The 10,808-nt window shown below is 39.6% G+C and overlaps 1 long non-coding RNA gene across 1 annotated transcript in view; it reads right to left on the bottom strand.

Annotated features, from left to right (window-relative positions):
* Window positions 1–1,678: 1,678 nt before the first annotated feature.
* Window positions 1,679–10,808, bottom strand: part of LOC135320898 (uncharacterized) — a 54,316-nt gene continuing 45,186 nt past the window's right edge. Inside the window, exons 4-6 of the long non-coding RNA XR_010380240.1 lie at window positions 4,413–4,598; window positions 3,803–3,859; window positions 1,679–1,931 (exon numbers count right to left, since the gene is read on the bottom strand). This is a non-coding gene — a long non-coding RNA (uncharacterized LOC135320898). The remainder of the gene's footprint in view (window positions 1,932–3,802; window positions 3,860–4,412; window positions 4,599–10,808) is intronic.

Genomic DNA, 10,808 nt, shown 5'->3' with positions numbered 1-10,808 from the left:
AAGTGTTTCTAAGAATAATACCAAAGATAAAACCCAAAAAGAAGACATTTACAATCTTAAAAATATTTTGGGCCACAAAGAAAATAAAAAAACTACTGAACAAAATGAAAGGCAAGAAATGACAAGAAAAAGCTCTGTGATACATGTTGATGAAGACAAGGGGTTAATGTTCATAACATACAAAGAGCTGTCACAAAGCAACAAGAAGCTCCCTCACTTAAATGTGTGCAAAGGACAAAAGGGATCATTCACTTTTAAAAAGTCAGATGGCTAATGAGTGAAAAATGCTCAATACCTCACTGGTCATCAAATACAAACTAAAACAATGAAAAAGCACTTTTGTTCATCATATTGGCAAATATTTATAAACGATAATCTAGCTAGTGTCCATCTGTGAGAGAACAAACTGTGAGTGACATTTTGGAGGACGACATGTCAATGGATATGTAAACTCTGAAAAACGTGTGTACACAGACTCAACTCAACTTCTAGGAATCATTTCATTTAGAAAAAAATCAGTTCAAAAGATGTACTCATCAGAGCATTTACACAGCACTGTTTACAATGGTGGGATGAAAAGCTGAAGTGAAATCATATCCAGTGATTGAGAATTGGTTACATAAGTTATTCTACAGCTTTTCATTCCCCACTGGAGGAGCAATTTCTAGAGTCACTTGAAAGGAGCCTGTGATGAATGTAAATGTCACATCCAGGGACTAAATTTCCAGAAGCCTTAACTAAAGGAATACTCATACAAGATCACAGGTAGGTTTGTACAGGAGGGATGCCAGTCAAACATCCTTTCTGAAAGTGGAAAATGGAGAAAACTTAAGGGTCCAACATCAAGAAAATGATGCGGTAAATCACGGCAAGATGTGGGCTCTGAAGGGGCCGGCGATTCGGCATTGTCCAGGGCCTTGTCCACATAACTCTCCCACCAAAGGTGTCCTTCCACAAGAGACCACACCTGCACATCAGGAGACCCCGCCTCTCTATCTGAAAGGACCGGGTGAGTCTGGAGTGGGAGGACGTCTATGATATACCCGTGAGTGAATAAAGCGAGCTGCAGAACACATATAGTACGGTCTTATTTTTCAATAAAGCATATATACACACACATATACATAGATTTCTCATATAAGTGTATGTATGTAGGTATGTATGTATTTATGGGTATATATATATGTCATAGGCATAAAGGTCATGAAATATATACACCACATTGTCAACAGCTTTTACACTCAGGAAATAAGGGGAAGGGATTTAGGGGCCTTTCGGTACCACCACAGTTCTCTTTTCAGTATTTCAGTTAAGTATACTTGAATTTAAAAGTTTATTTAAGTCCGAAGTAAAATGGACGATGCCTCCACAAGACATAATGCTATACTGGTCATTAAAAATCATGCCAGCGGAGATAGAATATTGCAGAAAAACATGTAATAAGCCGAATGGAAAATGGAGGTCTCCACACAATAAACAGGCACAGAGTGATAGCTGCTTTTTATGACAGAGGTGATACACACTGACGAAAAGGACAGAAAATAGATGTTAAAGTGTTAATTACTGTCTCTGAGTAGTGGGACAAGGATACCCTCTTTTGCCCCTTTTTTCAGACTTATTATATTAAATACACATTACTTTTCATCTGAAAAAAGCATTTTTAGATGTCTAGTACCATGCATTGGAGAAAATACATGAGTACTTACAGAAACAAATAACTAGGAGACACCGCAGCAGCTTCAAACAATGTAGAATGGGCGATCCTGAATAACAATGCGCAGTTACATAAGGACCCACAAAGTGAGAGCACCTGCTGTAACAGGGCATGGCCCCCTTCTATTTGTCAGTTGTGTCTTCAGGGCTGAGGCAGATCTGAGCACGGCCAGTGTCAGTGCTGGTGTCTGGATGGATGCCACTGGAGGTGAGGGCACCTGCAAGCCGAGAGGAAGAACAGAAATCATCCTCTGCTTTTTCTGTCTTGTTTCTTTCTTACTGTAAAAGAGAGGCATAAATAAGATAAACTAAATTTTCCCTGCTGAAATTTAAGTAATGAAACCGTTTCTAAAGTCTTCACAGCTTATATTCTGCCTATAACTGTCTTTACAACAAAGCATCATATTTATTAAATGTTAATTAACTCAATTAACTCCCTGTTGAAACCTATTAAAGAACATGAAATGCACTATGTGAAAGCACCACGCCTGCAGTGACTACCTCAGCTGTCTTGACGGCAGTGAAGTCAGCCCCCACCATCCCGTGGCCCTGAGCTCCTGATGCTGCAAAGAGAGCACGCTGCCTCCTCAGATGGAGAGGAACAGTGAAAGCATTTTCTGAAGTCAACAGAACTGACAAAACATAACTGACAAATCCCAGGCTTCTTGGAGGATGTCATTTTCTGTTTCTGGCCAACACCCGTCAATGAGCAGAACCACCCCATTCCGAGCCATGAGACTCACGTGGGAAGCAGTTTTGGAGAAATTTCCAGGTATAGAATGTAACCAACTATACATAGAACTCTGACAAAGGAAAAGATGAAATGCTGTGATTTTGGAAGACACTCAAAATATTCTCCTAAGCCTTAGTAGCTGGAAAGGCTGGGCTTCTCCTCATCCACTTATTTATTTCACATCCAGTGAGAATCTCCCACAAATCCTGTTTCCCTGTGTCTGCTGGGAGCCTCAGGCACACTGTTGCTGTCGATCTTATAAGTCACAGCAATCTTATAAGTCTTATATTTCTCACGCCTGCAAGCCTCACACAAGCTCGCCTCCTAGCCTCACTGTCTGAACTTGGCCCCATTTTCTCACCTGTTTTTTGGTATCTGTTCTTCTGTAAGCTGCCTGAAATGCTTTTTGGAACAAGTCAGAAGAATGAGTGGGTAGAGAACTGGACAGATGGACAGGTGAGAGGTGGGCAGACAGACAGAGAGACTCCAAGAAAAGGGGAACAAAGAAAATTTCCTATGCAGAACCCTCTTCTAGTCAGGGAAGAAAACCGCCACGGAGACGTGTGAAGAGGCAGGTGGCTTAGGGCTGTTTCCCTGGATTCCATGAAAAGCCACAACAAGAGATGAGAGGGTAGAACTATAAATAATAAAAGAAAAAAAGCATGCATGCTTGAAAAATATATCTACAATATGTACTTTCTAAAGAATAGATTCAAATCAGCAAGTCCCAATAACACAATTTTTGGGTATTTAGAGAAGTGAGAATCCCACATCCAAACCAGAAGACATCCCTTTGGCACACTGAGAGTCTACACGGGGTGGTCATAAAGCTGTCTCCGCAAATCCATTCTATCCTGCACTTACGAGGAATGAACAGCTGTGCTCGGGCTGCCCACGTGCGTCATTTACACCCCACAGCACCTCTAAGGGGGAGGGACGCCTAGCGAGACCCGTCTCTGCAGGACAGGAAACAAGTATGGGAGAGGCTAAGCCGACCTACCAGTTCTCCATCTCACAGGACTGGTCATTCCAGAGCAGGACTCGATCTCAGACCCATGTTTGTAACCACAGTACTACTGTGCTTTATGTGCTTTTTGTGTGTATAACACATTTGTTTCTGGCATGAAAGGATATTTAATAAATTTTCGGTTGTCTTGTCTATCTCATTAGCTCACAATCAATCTTTATACAGTTGAACTGTACTATTTCAAAAAGAGTACAACGGAAAGAGCAGGGGTCAGAATAAGAGGGGTTGCATTCTTTATCTGGTACCTCATCTCATCCAAGTCCCCAACCAGGGAGAAGGAGCAAATGTTTTCATCTTTTAAAGAGAGGTCTCCAGTGATGGTGACTTACTCAACTCCAAAACCAAGGCTGGGGGTAGGGCACAGGCAGCAACCAGAGCAGTATCACCTGTAGGAAGGAGAAAAGAGCTCACGGGAGGGCTCAGGGGCTCAGCCTGATTTAATTTCAATTGATAAAAGAATACCACAGTTTTAAAATACTACCATGCCATGGATTTGCGCTTTCTTGACATCTAGCAAGTTTCCACAGCCCACATGTAACATTATCATGTACCAGTGAAAGGAAGAGTGTACAGAGAGGGAAAATCAATGCCACAGGCAGGCTGAAAACCAGACTAGATGAAAGGAAGACAAAGGGCATAGTTAAGAGGAGGGGAAAGGCTGGGAAAAAGACATCATCAGAAGGACTCTCAAGCATCATCCAACAATCATATAATCATTCATTCAACAGAGGGTTACTGAGGTCCTATTTTGTGCAAGATTTTTCACAGGGCAAAGAAAGAGCACAGCCTACATGGTGGCAGCAATTGGCAGGGCTCAAATACACTTCTGATCCCGGTAACTTGCACACTTTTACTCAGTATAAAGGCAAAGAAAAAAAGTAAAATAATACTCTATAAACAAAATGCATTGCTGAAAAAAATTAAAGAAGTCCTAAATACCTGGACAGACACACCACGCACATTCCTGGATCAGAAGACAGTGTTCTTGGAGTGGCAGTGTTCCCCAGAGCGATCCATACATACAACGTGGTTTCGATTACAATCCCAGCAGGCTCCTCTGCAAAAACTGACTAGCTGCTACTACAATTCATATGGGAATTCGAGGGTCTCAGTAACCAAAACGTACTTGTAAAAGAAAAACAACATGAGAGGACTTGTAATTCTCAATTTCAAACCTTACAACTGTATCTCCAAGTGATATTTGAGGCCATTTTTAAGTTATTATTGTGTTTATCCTTATTTTCCAAATTCTCTAAAATGAATATATCTTTTACAATAAGAAAAATAAAAAGTAAGGTATCTTTTAAAACATGCACACCGATTCATTCATTGGGAAAAAAAAATATTTTAATTATAAAGAGGTAAACAAATATCTAGTGAAAAAGGACTACTTAAAAACAAGAGTGCATTTTCATTTTTCATAAATTGAAATCTGAAAGCACAAACACATCAAGATTCTAAGGAGACCGATGCAACATATTAATATTTATTTCCAAAATTCTAATTTAACAATGAAAACTCAAGAAAGGTAAAATCATGTTTGACAGCCAACTGCAAACACATGGAGAGCAAAGTCCTAGAAATCACAGTTCCTTTAACTCTGCTACTACCTCAGTAGGAGAGGAAATTCCTCACTGAGAGGACAGTGGAATCCCATGCATAAGACAGGATATGCAGTACAAACTGCACTAGAATCAGGGGTGATTTTCTTAGACGAACTCTAAGGCTACAACATTGCTGAAAAACTATAAAAACATTGACAGGCATATTAAAACACAGTCATATATATTATACAGAAACATATGAAGTCTGCTCCCATGTTGCATAGAAATACAAACATATTTGTTCATTTATGGGCACTGATTACTTTTTCCCAGGTAGAATATTTCAACTAAAACAAATAATCAATAATACAATCCTCTTGTCAAATCTAGTTGATAAGTTACTCTGCTATGTAACCATAATGTGTCTAAGATAGTTCTAAAATTAGTGAAAAAATCTTTTTATGGTTCCCTGAACTCTTCTCAAAATTCCAAGCTAAATTTTAAAATAGATCAGAGCAGTATTTCTATATGATCTTTTCCCTCGTGAAATGAACACAGTCTGTTGTCAAAATTCTGTCCTTAAAATGGTTCACGAGCACTGTATCCTAAAAAAAACTGCTGGACAGCAAGGCACTATCCAGACAATGTGACCAAACCAATGAAACACAAGGAAGACAGTGACCCTATTCTGGAGGGCTTATATATGTGTCAACACAGGGGTTTTTATTTGATTGGTTTGATTTGTTAGAAAAATAAAATCACTCAAGTACTTTCTTCTTTGAGCATTCTGTAAGTCATGACTGTGTTTTTAGTGTCATGAGCAGGAAAGACTTAAGCATGACTTGATTAGGTCAACTAGCAACAATCATCACTGGAGAGTGAGTAATAAAGAAGTTAACTGATAGCAATGCTTCTGCCTACATGAGACCTAAAATAAACCTACACTGACCTCTGCAAGGAAAATGAGGAGATGAGGTCCCCAAAGAGAAAACAAACTAACAAGAAATCAAAAACGGAAACACTTTTTCATTAACGATTCCAGGAAGGAGTGGAGCATGTTGATGAAAAGCACAGATGTTGGGGACAAACATGAGGGTCTGAACTCCCACAGCACTGGTAGCTGTGACACTGATATGACAGTGAAATTTTCTGCATCTCAGTCTCCTGTCCATAGACTGGGGACAACAACAGCACCCGTCTCCTAGAACAGTCCTAAATTAAGTTATTTTATATATAAAAGTTTAAATAAAATACCTCAGATTTTAAATATTACCCAAAAGCACAAGGAACAAAGAAAACAGAGATAAATTGGAGTTCATCAAAAGTGAAAACTTTGCTTCAAATGACACAATCCAGAAAGTGATAAAACAACACACAGGAGAAAATTTTTTCAAATCATTTATCTGATTAGGAATTTGTATCTCCAAAAAAAAAAAAAAAATCTCCTACAACTAAACAATACAAAGGCAACTCAATTAAAAATTGAATAATGGATCTGAAAAGGTATTTTTCAAGGAAAATATACAAATGGCCAATAAGCACAAAGAAACGATGTTCAATATCATTAGCTATAATTGAAAGCAAGTCAAAACCACTAGGAGAAACTGCTTCACACTCACTAGAGTAGTATATACTCAAAAAGAGAATAACAAACAGTAATGAGGCCACAGAGGAAGCGGAGATCCCAGCCCTTGCTGGTGAGGACTTAACACAGCGAGGCCACTTTGGAAAACAGCCTGGAAGGTCCTCAGAGAGTTAAACATTTGGTTTATGAATGACCCAGCCTTTCTGCTCTCTGGGCATACACGTAAGAGAACTGAAAACAAGTGTCCACATAAAAACTCCTACAGGAATGTTCACGGCGCCATTATTCATCACAGACAAAAAGCAGAAACAAACAAAATGCCTATCACCTGATGAATGGGTAAACAGTGGGGCCCAGTCATACAGTGGAATATTATTCAGCAATTGCAAAGCATAGAGTACTGACCCAGGCCACAAGTTTGACAAACATTGAAAACATTACTCAGTGTGAAAGAAGTCAGTCATAATAGACGGTTTCATTTACTTGAAATGACTCGATTTACATGAAAATGTCCAGCACAGGCAAATCCTCATAGAGAGAACAGTGGCTCCTTGGGGCTGGGGGAGGATGGGGAAGATGTGAATAACTGCTTATGTATACGGGGCTTCCTGTTGGGGGATGAAAATGTTCTAAGATTGACTGGAATGCACAATTCTGGACATAGAGTAAAAACCGCTGTACATTTTAATGAGTGAATTGTATTAAAACTGTTAAGAACAAAAGCACCTAGGGCCAGTACCTTCCCATAGTAAACGCAAATTGCTAATTTTATTACAGGAAGAAGAAACTGCCCTCAGCATGAAAGCAGGAGATCTTCAAATGTGGGTAAACAGAAATTGGACAAGAGCATTTCACTTGAAACACTTGCTGAGTTTACACGAAATATTCAGAAATAGGAAAATCAGTTTGACATCACGAGGAAGCATTCTGCTTCAAATGAAGATCAAGGATTCGGCAAGCCCAGCTGCTAAAAATGACCAGAGAAGAATCCTGGTTCTTAAAACAAGCACCAGAGCCAACAAGGAAATGGTGGTGAGGAAAGCAGGAGGCCGAAAATCTGGAACAGTTAGCTACAAATAATTTCTCCACTGAAAATTCAAATATAAAATGAAAGCGACGCAATGCTGTGTTGACCTCACGTGAATGGGCTTCCTACGGTGCTCGACAGTTCTGTAACCCCGAATGAGAGACTCAGGAGAATCAGCATGGTTCCTGGGAGCCCCAAGTGACTGCCCACCATCACGCAGACCACCATCACATCTGCCAGGTTTCAATTGCAGACAAGAGACCAAGTACTGAAAGGCACAGGAAATGTTGACCGGGGAAGAAAAGGCTGCAGTCAGTCCTGGGACAGAGGCCCTGTGAGCAGAGGCCAGAAGGCTGCAGGTGAACTGGAGTTGCCCTGGGGCAGGAAGGGACCACAAGGAAGCAGATCTCAATTCTCTACTCTCTCTCCCTCGGGTAGGAGAGATAAACCTGCATCTTTCTCACCTGGAACTGTGGGTTCTGGCTGGCAGAAATCTTACAGACACGGAATGATTATTGAAGACTGGAAAAAGTCCAGCAATCGATAGGGAGTAGGGAGCCAACTCCACGAGCCTATCAAATGCTCCCATATTTATTGTGTATAATCAAAGGAAATAGTCATTAACAGTTGTGTGATAGTAAGCAGAAACTGGGGAAAAGTGGATGAGACAGAGATTACAGAATCCACCATGAGTACAAAGTCTTAGTGTATCTTTAGGGAAGTCATGGGGTGAGGGGAACAAAATACATTCTTTAGATATGTGAATTTCAAAACAGACCACCAAACCTGCCAGTTCCTTGTTTTGCGAATAACAGACTATCTAACAGCACACAAGCCCAGCTTTTATAGCTGAGGTCCTGGGTCCTTGCTTTGCAATGAGCAGAGTGCTATCTAAAACCTCAACTACGCAAGCAAAGCATTGTCTCTGCTTTTTAAGGCAAGGAGACAGGAGTGAGGATGCACAGGCGCTTGCTTGCAAAGCAGTTACTAAGCATAGTTTTTCTTCTTAAAGTTGACAGGCGGCCTGGGTCTGCTACAATTTGTTAACCCAATCAAGGGCTCCCACACTGAACCATTATGGAGAATATCCTGGGATGACAAATCCTGGTTTTGGTCTTTTCCTGCCAGCTTCAGCCACTCTAGAAGGGTCTATGCACATCCCTGAATAACGATCCCACAGAACCACCCACACTCATAACTCCTGGTGCTTGAAACTTAATTTTAGCTCTACACAACTTAACTTAGAAAAGTTTCAAAAATAAAAGATATTATATACTTTTTATAGCTCATCATAGGATTGATTTTTCTGATTGCTCTAAGCTGCTTCTACTTGGTAAAGCACCTAAATCTGCCGGTGAATTCAATACTTTCCATTGGGCATAACTAGCCAGTTTGAGCTCGTTAACTTCAATTGGTCAATTATCGATACACTTAATTGATTTTATTGTTCATCAGTTTCAGCCGGGAGGAGAGGGAGTGTCACTCTGTTCCTCATCCCACCCTCAACTGTTTTCTCATCAGCAACTCAGGCCTCCTGAAAACAAACAAAAAAAAAGCATTTGTTTCCCTTCTTCTACACATTCCACAAACCAAACAGGAAACATCAGCCTGAAGAAAGAATTCAACACAAATGTTAAAACAAAAATCTATAAACCTGAAGTATCTCCATCTCCGAATCATGATACAAAATGACATGAGAGTAAGTATGTCAGGCACAAAGCATGCGTCAGCCTAACCACCTGATTTATATTCTTCAAAGGAAGGAAGGTTTTCGTATATTTTGTTATCACTCTTTCTCATTGCTTCTGATTAAGCCAAAAAATAGTTTATGAAATTATTTAGCACTGCAATAACAGATTTTTGTTGTATCAATTACAGAAGGCATTCAGAGGGGTTAGGAAAACCCACCTCTGTAAAATATTCAAAATATCTTCCCCTGTTAAGAACACGTATACAAAATGCAACAGGGAATTCAAATTCTTGTGGAGAGGAGCAAAAGCCACAGAAAAAAAAACAAAGTAATACTATGAGTCAATTCAAAATTCACTGGACAAACATGCTCAATGCATTCAATGAATTTTAAAGGCACACGGCAAGCCATTCACTTAATGATATGCAGGCTAGAGGAAGAATTTCCCTCTTTAACACACAGCAGAAATCAATAGGGTGCTCCACCAAACAACGACCAAAGAACAATCAAGTTTTTAACAGTTCTGATAAATCAGCATGTTCTAAAGATGAAAATCCAAAAATTTTAAACATTCATTCACACCACAATGAAACAAGCACTTAAAAAAACCAAAAAACCCCAAAGAAACTAAGCACATAGATCATGTACATAGATCAATGAGAATTTCTTTTGCCGCTGGAAGAAAGAACAGGCTATAGCCTTTTCCTTGAAAAATAAAACTACTTTTAAAGATAAATGTTAAAACACATTTCATCATTCATGTTGCCTTGAAAAATCTGAGGCACTTATATCTGATTAGAAAAGCAATTCTGAGGAATAGTAAGTTACAATTCAGTGCCAGTTTGCTTTAGAATAAAAGAGAAAAGAAAACCTACTGTTCCTCAAATCCTGCACAAAGTGTGAAGTGCCTCCCTGCCTCTTTCTCCTCCCGTTTTCTAAGCTCATGCTCCCCAACCCTTCTGAAACAAGTATGAGAACCTCTTATTCCCAATATGCCAAATGACAAAAGAACATCAATTTATTTGTGTAAATATATGCCTACACCTTGAACTGGAGGAGAAAGGTATCAGAAGTCTATATGGAACTTATTTCTACCTTCCTGAAATCACACACACAATCGTTCACAGAGACACAAACATATTCCCCCTGGATTACTGGGCACTTCACAAGCTTAGGACTTCCAACTTCTAGAAGATAAATTTGTAATTAGTTTAAAATACAAAACTGTCAGCTTTTGAAAGCCTTGATCATCTGCTAAACCATCCAATTATCAAAGAGACCCAATTAGCCTTCTCTGTAGAATGTAATTTCCCATGATGACAAAACAGACCCTAAGAAGTACTGGATCCAAGTCTCGTGTTTATCACTAGCTATGATCTTTTTTAAGCACATTAACAGATTCAGAAAGGTTTGTCCCAACAACATTTATTCTTCTTGATATAGTATACGTGTTCAAATGCCTATACAGAGACTATGTCCCATGATGGTG

This window comes from Camelus dromedarius, unplaced genomic scaffold, assembly GCF_036321535.1.
Source record: "Camelus dromedarius isolate mCamDro1 unplaced genomic scaffold, mCamDro1.pat HAP1_SCAFFOLD_180, whole genome shotgun sequence".
Classification (NCBI taxonomy): Eukaryota; Metazoa; Chordata; class Mammalia; order Artiodactyla; family Camelidae; genus Camelus; species Camelus dromedarius.
This window is presented reverse-complemented; position numbering and strand designations above follow the sequence as displayed.